Source organism: Pteropus vampyrus, unplaced genomic scaffold, assembly GCF_000151845.1.
Source record: "Pteropus vampyrus isolate Shadow unplaced genomic scaffold, Pvam_2.0 Scaffold332, whole genome shotgun sequence".
In the NCBI taxonomy this organism is placed as follows: Eukaryota; Metazoa; Chordata; class Mammalia; order Chiroptera; family Pteropodidae; genus Pteropus; species Pteropus vampyrus.
Window position 1 is genome coordinate 1,335,020 of NW_011889113.1, and position 11,115 is coordinate 1,346,134.

At 37.6% G+C, this 11,115-nt stretch overlaps 1 protein-coding gene across 1 annotated transcript in view; it reads left to right on the forward strand.

Moving 5' to 3' along the window:
• The first annotated feature begins 775 nt into the window (after positions 1–775).
• Positions 776–11,115, forward strand: part of SCEL (sciellin) — a 124,902-nt gene continuing 114,562 nt past the window's right edge. The window contains exon 1 of the mRNA XM_023522118.1: positions 776–829. The gene's annotated coding sequence lies outside the window, so the exon portion shown is untranslated. The remainder of the gene's footprint in view (positions 830–11,115) is intronic.

Below are 11,115 nucleotides of genomic sequence, written 5' to 3' on the forward strand. Positions count from 1 at the left end.
GCAGAACCACACGACAAAAATAGAAGACTAGTGACTTCAGGTTAGGTCTAGTCGGAATCCTTGAGATAAAAAGATGGGGGCTGGAACCAAATTCCTCTCAAGCCTTTGATTTTTCCCACGACTGATATGGCCTGTAGAAACAAGGTTATAGTCAAAGGGACGTTGTGATCTCTCTGTACAAATGGTGCCCTTTGGGACTGAGAAAGGACACTATGGAGGGCCTGTTCTGGGTCTGAGGCCTGTCACTCTTCCTCGGATGTTAGAAGTACTTGCGTCACCCTTACTGTGTTTCCACAGTGCATCGTGAATGTCAGGAGCTGCTGTCTCTTTGGTGTTCCACGAAGGGTTGGAGGGAAGGGAAGAGAAAAGCAGATATGATATTTCTGCAAAAGATTCTGTGTTAGTTTCATCCTTTACTTGGTTCAGAACAAGTAATATTTGCCAAGGTAAGTTTTGTTTTGCTTTGGTTTTTAAAAAATATTTTAAATTTATCAGTAGCAGAGGAAAGTAAAGCTATAGGCATTTTAATATAAAGGTGGGTTTCTAGATAAAGACAGTTTAGAATTGATTTCTTCTAAGGAGGCTGTAGATAATCCTTTGCCCCTGGCTGAGGAACTTGTTCTTTGTGCCACACCTTGTGAGGAAGACAGCACTGCCAAATTCCTCTGCACAATCCCTAAAGAATGTCTTTGCCTTTGCCAGTGTTATTTGCTCAGGCCTCTGTGGGATTTGGCTGTGAAGGGTGGGTCAACCCACAGGGCGGGCTGCATTCCTTCCCTGGGAGACCCGGGGAGCTACCCAGCTACTTCTGTGGCAGTGGGAACTTCAGGTACAACATTGGGATTTGTTTTCTGTGGTTAAGCATTTGCTTGGAGATATCTGAAGTGCTTCTTCTGTGAGATCCTCTTGATGGTAACTTTTTGTTGTTATTTTAAAATAACTCCATTTACCTTCAGTAAATGACTTCGATGACATGATTTTAACATTTCCTGATTTGCCTTTGCTATCTTGGCAAATCACACAGTTATGTGAAATATGTTGGTTTCCTTCTAACTTTTGCAGTCAGCCCAGGAAACCCCTGAAAGAGACATTGTGATCTCTCACTGTTTCTTTCTGCCGTGATTTCTGCTGAGTGAGAGGTTAAAAGAAAGGAAGGTGTTTCATACAGTTGTTTTGATGATAGGACCCATTGCTTCACCATTCCAGTCTTGTCTTACTTTACTGGAGACTCCTCTGGGCTGCCTCAATCAGTTTGACTCCAGATTTTTTTTCTTACTGCTGGAGAAATAAAGATATGGATTAAAGAGTGAAAGGACAATAGAACTTATCAAGCAGCTTTATTAGACCCAGTAGGAATTACCCTTGATGCAAGACAGAAGTTTGCTCTTATTTAATTTTTTCATTCGAACCTATATTTTAACAGAAGCAAAATGGGGCTTGGTTGGGAAAGGAAAGGCAGAGAAGAAATACAAGCTTATAGGTTTCAGTAATGTGAGCTCACGGATCATACATTTTCTACGTGCCCTTTTCTAGAGTCTGAGATGAAAATAAAAGTTCATGGACCACATAACTTCTCCTTGAGTAAATGGACAAGTAATGGTGACTTATATTCTTGTATAGGATACATGAAGAAAAATATGTGATTTTATAATATGTCAATTTATAAAACTTTGTTCAGCTCATATAGCTTGTCATTTAGCTGGCAATGGCTTTTAATATTGGAGGCTTAAGAGGGGTAGACACTTGCCAAATCTGCATAAGGAATGTGTGAAGTGGACAGATGTTAATGTAGTGCATTAAAGGTGCTGGGAAGGCTGAACTTACTAAAAGAATCACACATTTTATCTGTGAAATGAAAGTGAGTTACAGTCCAGTTTGTCTGAGGTCCTTCTCTGAACTCTTGGTGGCTGCAGACACTGGAATGAGCCACATTGCTGCTGCAGGCTCGGACAGAGTGGGAGGGACACTTGTGTGGATCTTCCTGGATGGATGTTGAGCAATCAAAGATCAAACACTTACATTTCTCAGCCTTTCTACATGGGGTTGGCTGTGGGTGTGTAAAAGCAAGGTCCACTCCCTGTTTCTGTGTTGCAGAATTATAGTTAGACTGGACAGACAAGTCAGGTTATGTGAGTGCCTCTGAGGGAGAAATATTCCTAACCATGACAGCTTAGGTCAGATATGACTGTGAGAAGTCTAATGTTGGCTTCCAAGGACAGAAAATACACATGCTAAAATGAAAAAGCTTCTCGAGAGGATCATGAATAGTATGCAGCGGAAAGTGAATGGTGGACATGTTGCAGCAACAGCAGCAGAAATAGCAGCAGCAAGTAGCAGAGGGTTAAAAACCCTGGCTCTTCCCTCTACCATGTGCCTACTGTGAAACCCTAAGCATGTTACTTAACCCCTCTGAATCTCAATTTCTTCATCTGTGAAATAAAGATGATAATATTTACCTTAGAAAGTTGTTGAGAAGATGAAATCAGATAAGATATAATTGCTTTCAGTCTTATCTGACATAGTAAGTGGTCAAGAAATGTTTTATAATTTCAAATGGGCTCTGGTCTCACTTCCACACAAATGAATTTGTTGGCTCATTGGCAAGTCACCCAACCATTCAGAACCTCAGTATTTTTTGCCTTGAAAATGAGGTTTCAACTTTTTTTTTTCTTTCTCATTTAGTATTCCCCCTCTACAGGGAGAGGAGGAAAAATGAGATGTGTTTTTCCCATAAGGTTGGTTAGCATAGACCAGAGGCAGGTCCAATATTGCCAGCTCCACTGCAGAACATTCTGCCCAGGCCCAGTCTTTTACCATATGGCTGCTTTCTGCTATAATGGCAGAGTTGAGTTTTTGAATATGAATTACAAAGCCTAAAATAAAGTATTTACTATTTGGCCCTTTAAGAAAAAGATTGCTGACCTATGACCATAGAAAAAAAATAAAAAGGAGGGTTGATTCTGAGTTGCTTCAGTTAATAATAAAAGCTTTTTATTTGTATAACATTTTAATTCTCTTCGATATTATCATATCAATCTTTTTCTCTATCTGTGCTCAGTGCAAAGGGGAGTCACATTTTATTTGCTAATGTAGGATTTGTGAACAAGAATCTTGCTAGTTTCTGGAAAATTTCCTCTGATTGGGAAGAGATGTTCTATAAAATGTACCTTTTCTTTTTGAAACTGTTATATTTTAAACAGACAGTGACTTGAGAATTGTAGGTAAGTATTGTGACTTTTAAGTATAAAAATGAATTTAATCAAGTCTTTAGATTATTTTTTATCCTGCCTTGGGAATTGACTGGTATGTTAGCTGAAAAATTTCTCACTTTTTTTTACTCTTCTTTTGGTATTAGTGGTAGAACTGGTAAAAGTCAAGATTTGTTTTTATGGGAGACACCTGAATGCATAATCATATATAATTTTTTTTTTTTTTTAGAAGAGGAATGGAATGTTAGCAGGGGGAATTGGGAAATCAAAGCAATAATAAGATGTACCAATTCCAAAATATTCAAAAATTACTATTTTCTAGGGACATCATTAATATCATTTTGTTTCAGGAAAAGATAATCCATTAGTTTAAATAATGTTTAGAAATTGAATATTTCTAGAATTCTCTGCCCTCTTCTGCAGTATTTATCCTTTGCCTATACAAAGTAAAGGAAATGGGAGACAATTTGAAGATGAATTGTGAAGAGTAACATGAGAGGTAGAGGAAAGGGGCAGAAGAAACGAAGTAGTGGGTGCAGGAAACGAGTGGGAGAGCCTACAGGTATGGTAAGTGGGGACTTTTCAGATATCGTGTGTGGGAGAGGAGCAGGACATAATTTGGGATAACCAAGTGGTTTGTGAGATTCATTCAATCAGAACGTGTAAGAAGTAAAGGAAAATAGCAACAGAGACATAAGTGTGAGGAGGACTGTTTGAACCACATTTCTCACATTTCTCGAGTCTAATCTGTCGAAGGCTGAGATTCTAAGAAGGTTGATGCAGGAGAAGAAAGGGTCTAGTAGTTTCATTTTTTGTCAGGTGTCTTCTATTCTGTTTTCTAGTGTGTCACATGGTAATGCAAATATGTTCAATTAAGAAGCAAACCACTGAGAACTGGCTAGGTCAGGCCCAGTGTAGACACTAAGGATTCAGGGATAAACAAGGTTGGGGTCCGACCCTTAAGATGCTTATATTCTAATAGGGAAGACAAACACAGGTAGAGCTATTGACGTGTGTGTGTATGTGTGTTTGTTGATGTATAAATCTAACATATATGTGTTCTATATGTATAAATCTAATATATATGAAACATATACACAAATTTATCTATTATATGTGTAAATATGAATATATGGAGGTATATATGTGGAGGTATGTATATGTGTTATCATAGGTAACATATACAATTTAGGTATGTTTTCCCCAAGATTGAGTTGGAACAGATTTCATATAATTGTTGCAAACTGTACTCAAGTATCCAGGGATCATTTGAAAACATGACTGTTAAGTTAATATTGTTTTTAGTACTCATAGAGAATGACTGTTTAAAAATTTGCATGTGTTTCTAGCATTTGTGTACAAGATTTTAAAATATAAACTTCTAGATGTAATCCTAAAGATGTCACCTATTTTTAAGAGCATAGGCTTTTTTTGCATTTATTTACTAAATCAAATAAGTGCATGCACCTCGAACTTTTGTTTACTTAATATAATGTTTAGTTTTTTAAATTGTAAGAATAGATAAAATTATAGAGAATGCTGAGGATCGTAAAAATATGATCAGTGTGGGAGACTGAATAATGTTCCCCAATAGATGTCCACATCCTAAACCCTCAACCTGTAAATATGTTACCTTGCATGGCAAAAAGGACTTTGCAGGTATGATTAAATTAAGGACCTCGCAATGTGGAGGTAATCTTGGATTATTTGGGTGTGCCCAATGCAATCACAAGTGTCCTTGTGAGACAGGGACAGAAGGATCAGAGTCAGAAGTAGGAGATGTAATGACAGAGCAAGAGGCTGGAATGATGCAAAGGAGTCATAAACCAAGGGATGCAAGTGGCCTCTAGAATCTGAAGAAAGCAGAAATGGATTCTTCCCTATGAACTTCCAAAAGGAACCAACCCTGCCAACACATTAACTTCAGCCCAATGAGACTTTCAGATCACTAGAACAGTAAGATAATAGTATTATTTCAAGCCACTAAATTTATGATAAGTTATTACAGCAGCACTAGGTAACTAATACAATCTGAATTATTAGAAGAGAGATAAAATAGAAACAAGACTCTGCCATGATGGATATGGGAACACTGAGGAAAGGGAAGACAGATTGAGACTAAGAAGAAAAAAATGCCAAGCTGAAGAGAATGTGAAGAACAAGTCATCATCTAAGAAAAGGGAATTATTGAATACTATAGTGAATGCTGCAATGCACATGGCACCTCTCATTCTAATGTTTATAAATAATTCTTTATCAAGGATTATTTATCAAGTGAAAGTTTCCTTCATGATAAGACTTTTATTGATCCATCAATAATTCATCAATAAGTTCCAGGACTAACTCTTGAAAAGATTGTAGGGGAGGAAAAATAATTTTTCTTCTACCCTTCTAAATTCCACTCGCTAGTCTAATAATCAAATTGACATGAGACAAATTAGCTGGAGAAAATTATCGAATTTATTACATATGTATATATGGAGCCTCCTAAGAATATAGGACAAATCAGTCAGTTGAAGATTATATGCCATTTTGAGCTAAGGAGAAAAGGGGATAGTGGTTTGAACTTCAAAGGAAGTGTAGGCCATTCATAGGTAGATGAGAAAGAGCAAACATTTGGTAGATAAAATCTTGCCACACCACCCCAAAACAATGAGACACAGAGGAGAGTCTAACAAACAGACTGTTATATTCCTTCCTATCTGCCTTAGTTCAGAGTGTGCTAAGGTGATAGCTCCTTTCATTTAAGTGAGTTTTTCTATCTGAATTCCTTCAGGCAGGTAAGAAGGAGGTAAAATTCTTCTTGAGTCTTTTTTTCTTAAAAATAACCAATTTAAAATAATCAATATAAAAAAAGGCATATTTTGGGGTAGCAAACTCTGCTCCTTCTCAGGATCTACAAACACCTTCTAAAATCTATGTTTAGTCATAGACAACTAATTATACATTGTGCATTAAAGCATTTGACCACTGGATACAGTAAATATATCTAGAAGAGTCTAAATTGTGCTTACATTCTTATTCTTTCATATTTATTTCCTATGTGATAAAACAAAATGCATTAATATTTTACCAATAGCTGATTTTTAGGTAGCACCTTACTAAGTTCCAAGCCATATTCTAAGTACTTTTTCTACATTTACACGGTTGATTGTCGCCATGACCCTACGTGGGAAGTATTATTTTATTATCACCATTTCACAGACATGGAAACTGAGACTAGAGAAGCTAAATGACTAGCACAAGTTTACACAAGTAGTCATAGGCAGATGCCATATGGCACCTGAGTCTTTGTTCTTAAGCACCAGCCATATTGTCTCTGCTATTAAAGTCTTCTAGAAATGTATGTGGTAAGCTGGGTACAACTAGTTTATTGTATAACGTATTTAATTCCTATAATAGAGGCATGTACAGTTCCCTTAGAGCAGAAAGGAAGGGGATACCTGCCAGTGATTAGGGAGCGAGATGGTAGGAAAATCCTCACAGAGCAGGTTATATGTTTGTTGGGCCTTAGAAGGTGAATAAGACATTACCAGGTATATAAGGAGCAAGGATATTCCAGGTCACACGAATGGTATGGGACAAATATTAAAGGCCTAAGGTATGTGATATGTTTGGGCAACAGCAAACATTTTTATGTGGTTAGAGCTTAGAATATATGGGGGGTAAGTGGTGAGAGATTCAGCCTGGAATTGTTTCAAGTAGCTTAAAAATGCATCTAGACCAACTTTCTGCTTATCCTATCTGCTCCATCTAATACGGTATTTGCAATATAGCTTGTGCAACAACTTAGGAATAGAATTTTAAATTTCATTTAATTTTGATTAATTTAAGTTTAAATAGCCATACATGGCTAGTAGCTGCTGCATTAGACAACACAGTCCTACGTGAATGTAACGTGTTTGAATTTTACGAGACGTGGAAATTATGATGAGTTCGAAGGTATAGAATGACATGATTGCATCTGTTTTGGAAAAATATTAGGGGGTGATGTGTCTTTACTGAGGAGAAAGAAATAACTTGATGTGCGCTATGCCTGTAGCCCTCTTCTGAGCAGTTGCAAGGCTTAGGGGGAACCATGCTTCGAACCATGTAGTGCTGTTGCTTTGGTCACAGCTGATTGAGATGAGTGGGTATGTAGCAAAACTGTCCTCTTATGGCTCCCCAGAAACCCAAGAGATGGCCTGGTGCAAGAGCTCTATCTATAGGGACCCAATATGGGATGATGACTGACCAACTGAAGCAGATCTGTCTCAGACGATTTAAACTGATGCATACAGAGACTGTAATAAATTGGTAACACAATGGAAAGAAGAAGCAGGAAGACAATGAGAGGTATGAGAACTGAGTCATGATAGGGAGACTCAGAGAGATGGTATTGGGTGCCCAGATTTGCCCCCAGACAACCAGTATTGCTTCTGCAAAGTAACCAGCAGGAGATTTAATTTCTAAGAAAGGCTGCTGACACTGTGTCCTCTCTTCCTTTCAGGCCCCTGAAACCTCCTGTGCTGTGAGGGATAAGTTCAGCAGTCCTGGAATTAGCCTGAGTTAGTCTATGGAAATAAGAAATAAGTATGCACAGCACTGATCTGAAACATACCAATTAATAGCATTGCTTTATAAACATGCACCCTAAGAGTTTCAGGGTAGTTTGCATCAGGTGGTCAGCATTGTTTACAGATGGCAGTGAGACTGATAATTTGTATCTGGCGAGACCCCAGAAGTCCTGGTCATATAGCAGGAATGTGCTTATGTAACATGTAGGGTGTAAGGAGTTCCAGCTGAGACTCTATTTGGGCATTCCATTCACAAGTCAGTGGTTCTTGATCTGAGAAAGTGGATCCTGCAAAGACGCTTCCAGTGGAAAGACAACTGGAACTTGCAATTGGCTTCTCTGAGCCTTTACTGTGAAGCAGCCTTTAGCTGTGATGCTTATCTTTAATGTGGTTGCTACATTGCATCCTTTTCCTGCAATAAACTGTGGTTTTCTAATTATTGTTTTGGGTACTGGATCTTCCCTGTTAAACTGCCACTGAAGGTGTGGTATGCTCCTGTTGACTGTGGTTTCTGGAGCTTATATTTGATCTTTACAACCTGAAAGAGCCTGGCTGACATAGCAGGGAAGAGATTTGAACAGTGAAGAGGCCACTTGCAAGAGATTAAAGTAGTGTTCCTTCAAGATGATGAGGTTGGAACAGAAACAGGGATGGTGGGAATCAATGGGAATGGGAGGGTTAGACTCGACCGTGATGGATCAGAGATCATTTCATTGGTTGCGGATGTGAAGAAAGTGAGGGAGGAGGTTTCAACCTTAGGCAATAAATTCAGCTGTGGTAATTAATTATATAATACAGAGAAATCTTCCCTTGTTTTAAGAGAACAGTGAGTGTTACAGGTGAGTTGAAGAGCTCATTTTATAGTCATTAATTTAGCCTATTATAATCTATACTTTAGCCAGGGATAGAGAAGTCTAATAAGAAAGTCAGATTTATAAAACAGATAAAGTGGATTTTTGGCAAACGGTGAATACTCCTTGCGTATGCACGCTCATTGTTTATGATCATTATCCTTCAATCAACAATTACTGAGTGCTTTTACAAGTCAAGAACTGTGCTATGTATTTAGAATAAAGATAAATTTGAAGTATTGGTCTTTGATCTCAAGGGGCTTATGATATAATAACATGAAATGTTTGGTGATGAAGAGTGTAAAGTGAAATAATTGACTGCAAAATGAGGTCAGAAATGATGATCATGAAAGTATGAAGTAACAATCCGGATCTAAAAGTAAAACTTTAATTATAAAATTCAATTTGCAATTCTAAGTTTTTCAGTGGAGGAAAGAGTGATTGTTCTCATCTTTGTAGAATTGTTTGTTTCAGCCTGTGACTGGGAGGATTGCACTATATTTGCAGTGTATTTCATGTTTCTGTACCAAAGACCATGTGACTAGGAAAATGTGGACACATAATACCCCGAGGAACTGGTGTTGCTGGGCTGCAAAAATGCTGGTTTTAGTGGGTACAGGAATGAGTAGAAAAACTTCCAAGAGGGGTTTCTCAACTTGGGCACTGCAGAGGAGAGCTTGGCTGTGAGTCCTGATTACTCAATTATATTGCTGCTCTTACTTTTCTCAGTAATTGGAGAGATTAGTGATTGCCTCAGGTTGCCAAACTCTTAGCCACATTCATAAGCAGAAATCTGGAAGATGTTAAGAGGATCCAGGAAGGCGGAGTGGATGGATGGCTCTTTTTTTCTCTTGACCATCTAATTAATGTCTTCTGAAACTTCAAAATTCAGTCAGCATCACCTTCTGGGTCCAGGTAGAATTCTTCAGTCTCTCTACTACATGATACCTGGCCTTGAAAATTGCTCTGTATTTCTTCATCCTGGTTAATTATAGTTATTTAATTCAATGTCTGACTCCTCAAACACGGTGAGTTCTTAGAGAGCGAGCACTAAGTCTCACTAATTTTTCTGGCCTTTGGACTGAAACAGTCCTAGAAGCATATTAGGAGCTTAATATTTGTTAAACGAACAAATGATTGAAGAGGCAAACGAGGATAAGAGAGGTAAACTGGTAAATCTATCACAGATGGTAATTTGGTAATATTTATCCATTAAAGTTGAAATGTGCAAATCCTTGGATCCAGGACTTACGTATCTAAGAATTAATTTTACAGGTATGTACACATGTGCCAAATATTTTATGTCGAGTGTTATTCACTGCAGCATTGTTTATTAGCAAAGGCTTGGAAATGATCGAAATGCCCGTTAATAATAGATTGAGGCAATAGATTATGGAACGTCCATACTATGGAATGCTGAGCAGCTGCAAAAACACAATATAGAAAGATCATCGAGATATAATGTTAAAGGAAAAAAGCAAGATTCAGAACAGTGTAATATGTAAACAGTAATGTAAAAAATAGAAGAAATTAATAAATGCTTTTTTTCTTTGGAGACTGAGGTTTGGAGGGAAAGCTTTCATTGTATTCCTTTTTTGTACTCTCAGTTTCTGAAAAATATAAATACATGATTCAAAATATTGTATAAATAATTCTTTTAAAGATGCATATGGATGGTTACAGCAACTTTATTTATAAACGTTGCCAAAACTAGGCAGCCATAAAGATATCCTTTATTAGGTGAATGAACAAATAAACTGTGGTATACCCAGACAATGGAATATTATTCGGTGCTAAAATAAAATGAGCTATCAAGTCATAAAAGACATGAATTAAACTTAAATGCATATTATTAAATGAAGGAAGCTAATCTGAAAATGCTACATTCTGTGTGATTCCAACTATGACATTTTGGAAAAAACAAAACTATGGAGACAGTAAAAATGTCAGTGGTTGCCAGGAGTTAGCAGGGAGGGTAGGATGGCTAGACAGGGCACAGAGGATTTTTAGGATAGTGAAACAATTCTGTATGATGCTATAATGGTGGATACATGTCATTATACATTCATCAAAAACCATAGAATGTACAACACTAAGAATGATATCATAACGTAAATTATGGACTTTGAGTGATAATGATGTGTCAATGTAGGTTCATTAGTTGTAACAAATTTACCATTTCTATGGGAGATGTTGATAATAAAGAAAGCTATGCATTTGTGGGGAGAGGGGGTATACAGAAAATCTCTATACCTTCCTCTCAATTTTCCTGTGAACCTAAAACTGCTCTAAAGATAATCTACTTAAAAGGAAAAAAGAAAAGAAAGCTGGTAAGTTAGATTGACATTATTATTATAGGCAGGGGTCCCCAATCCCCCGGTGTGGACCGGTACCAGTCTGTGGCCTGTTAGGAACCGGGCTGCACAACAGGAGATGAGTGGCGGGCCAGTAAGCAAATCTTCATCTGTATTTGCAGGTGTTCCACAGTGCTAGATAGCA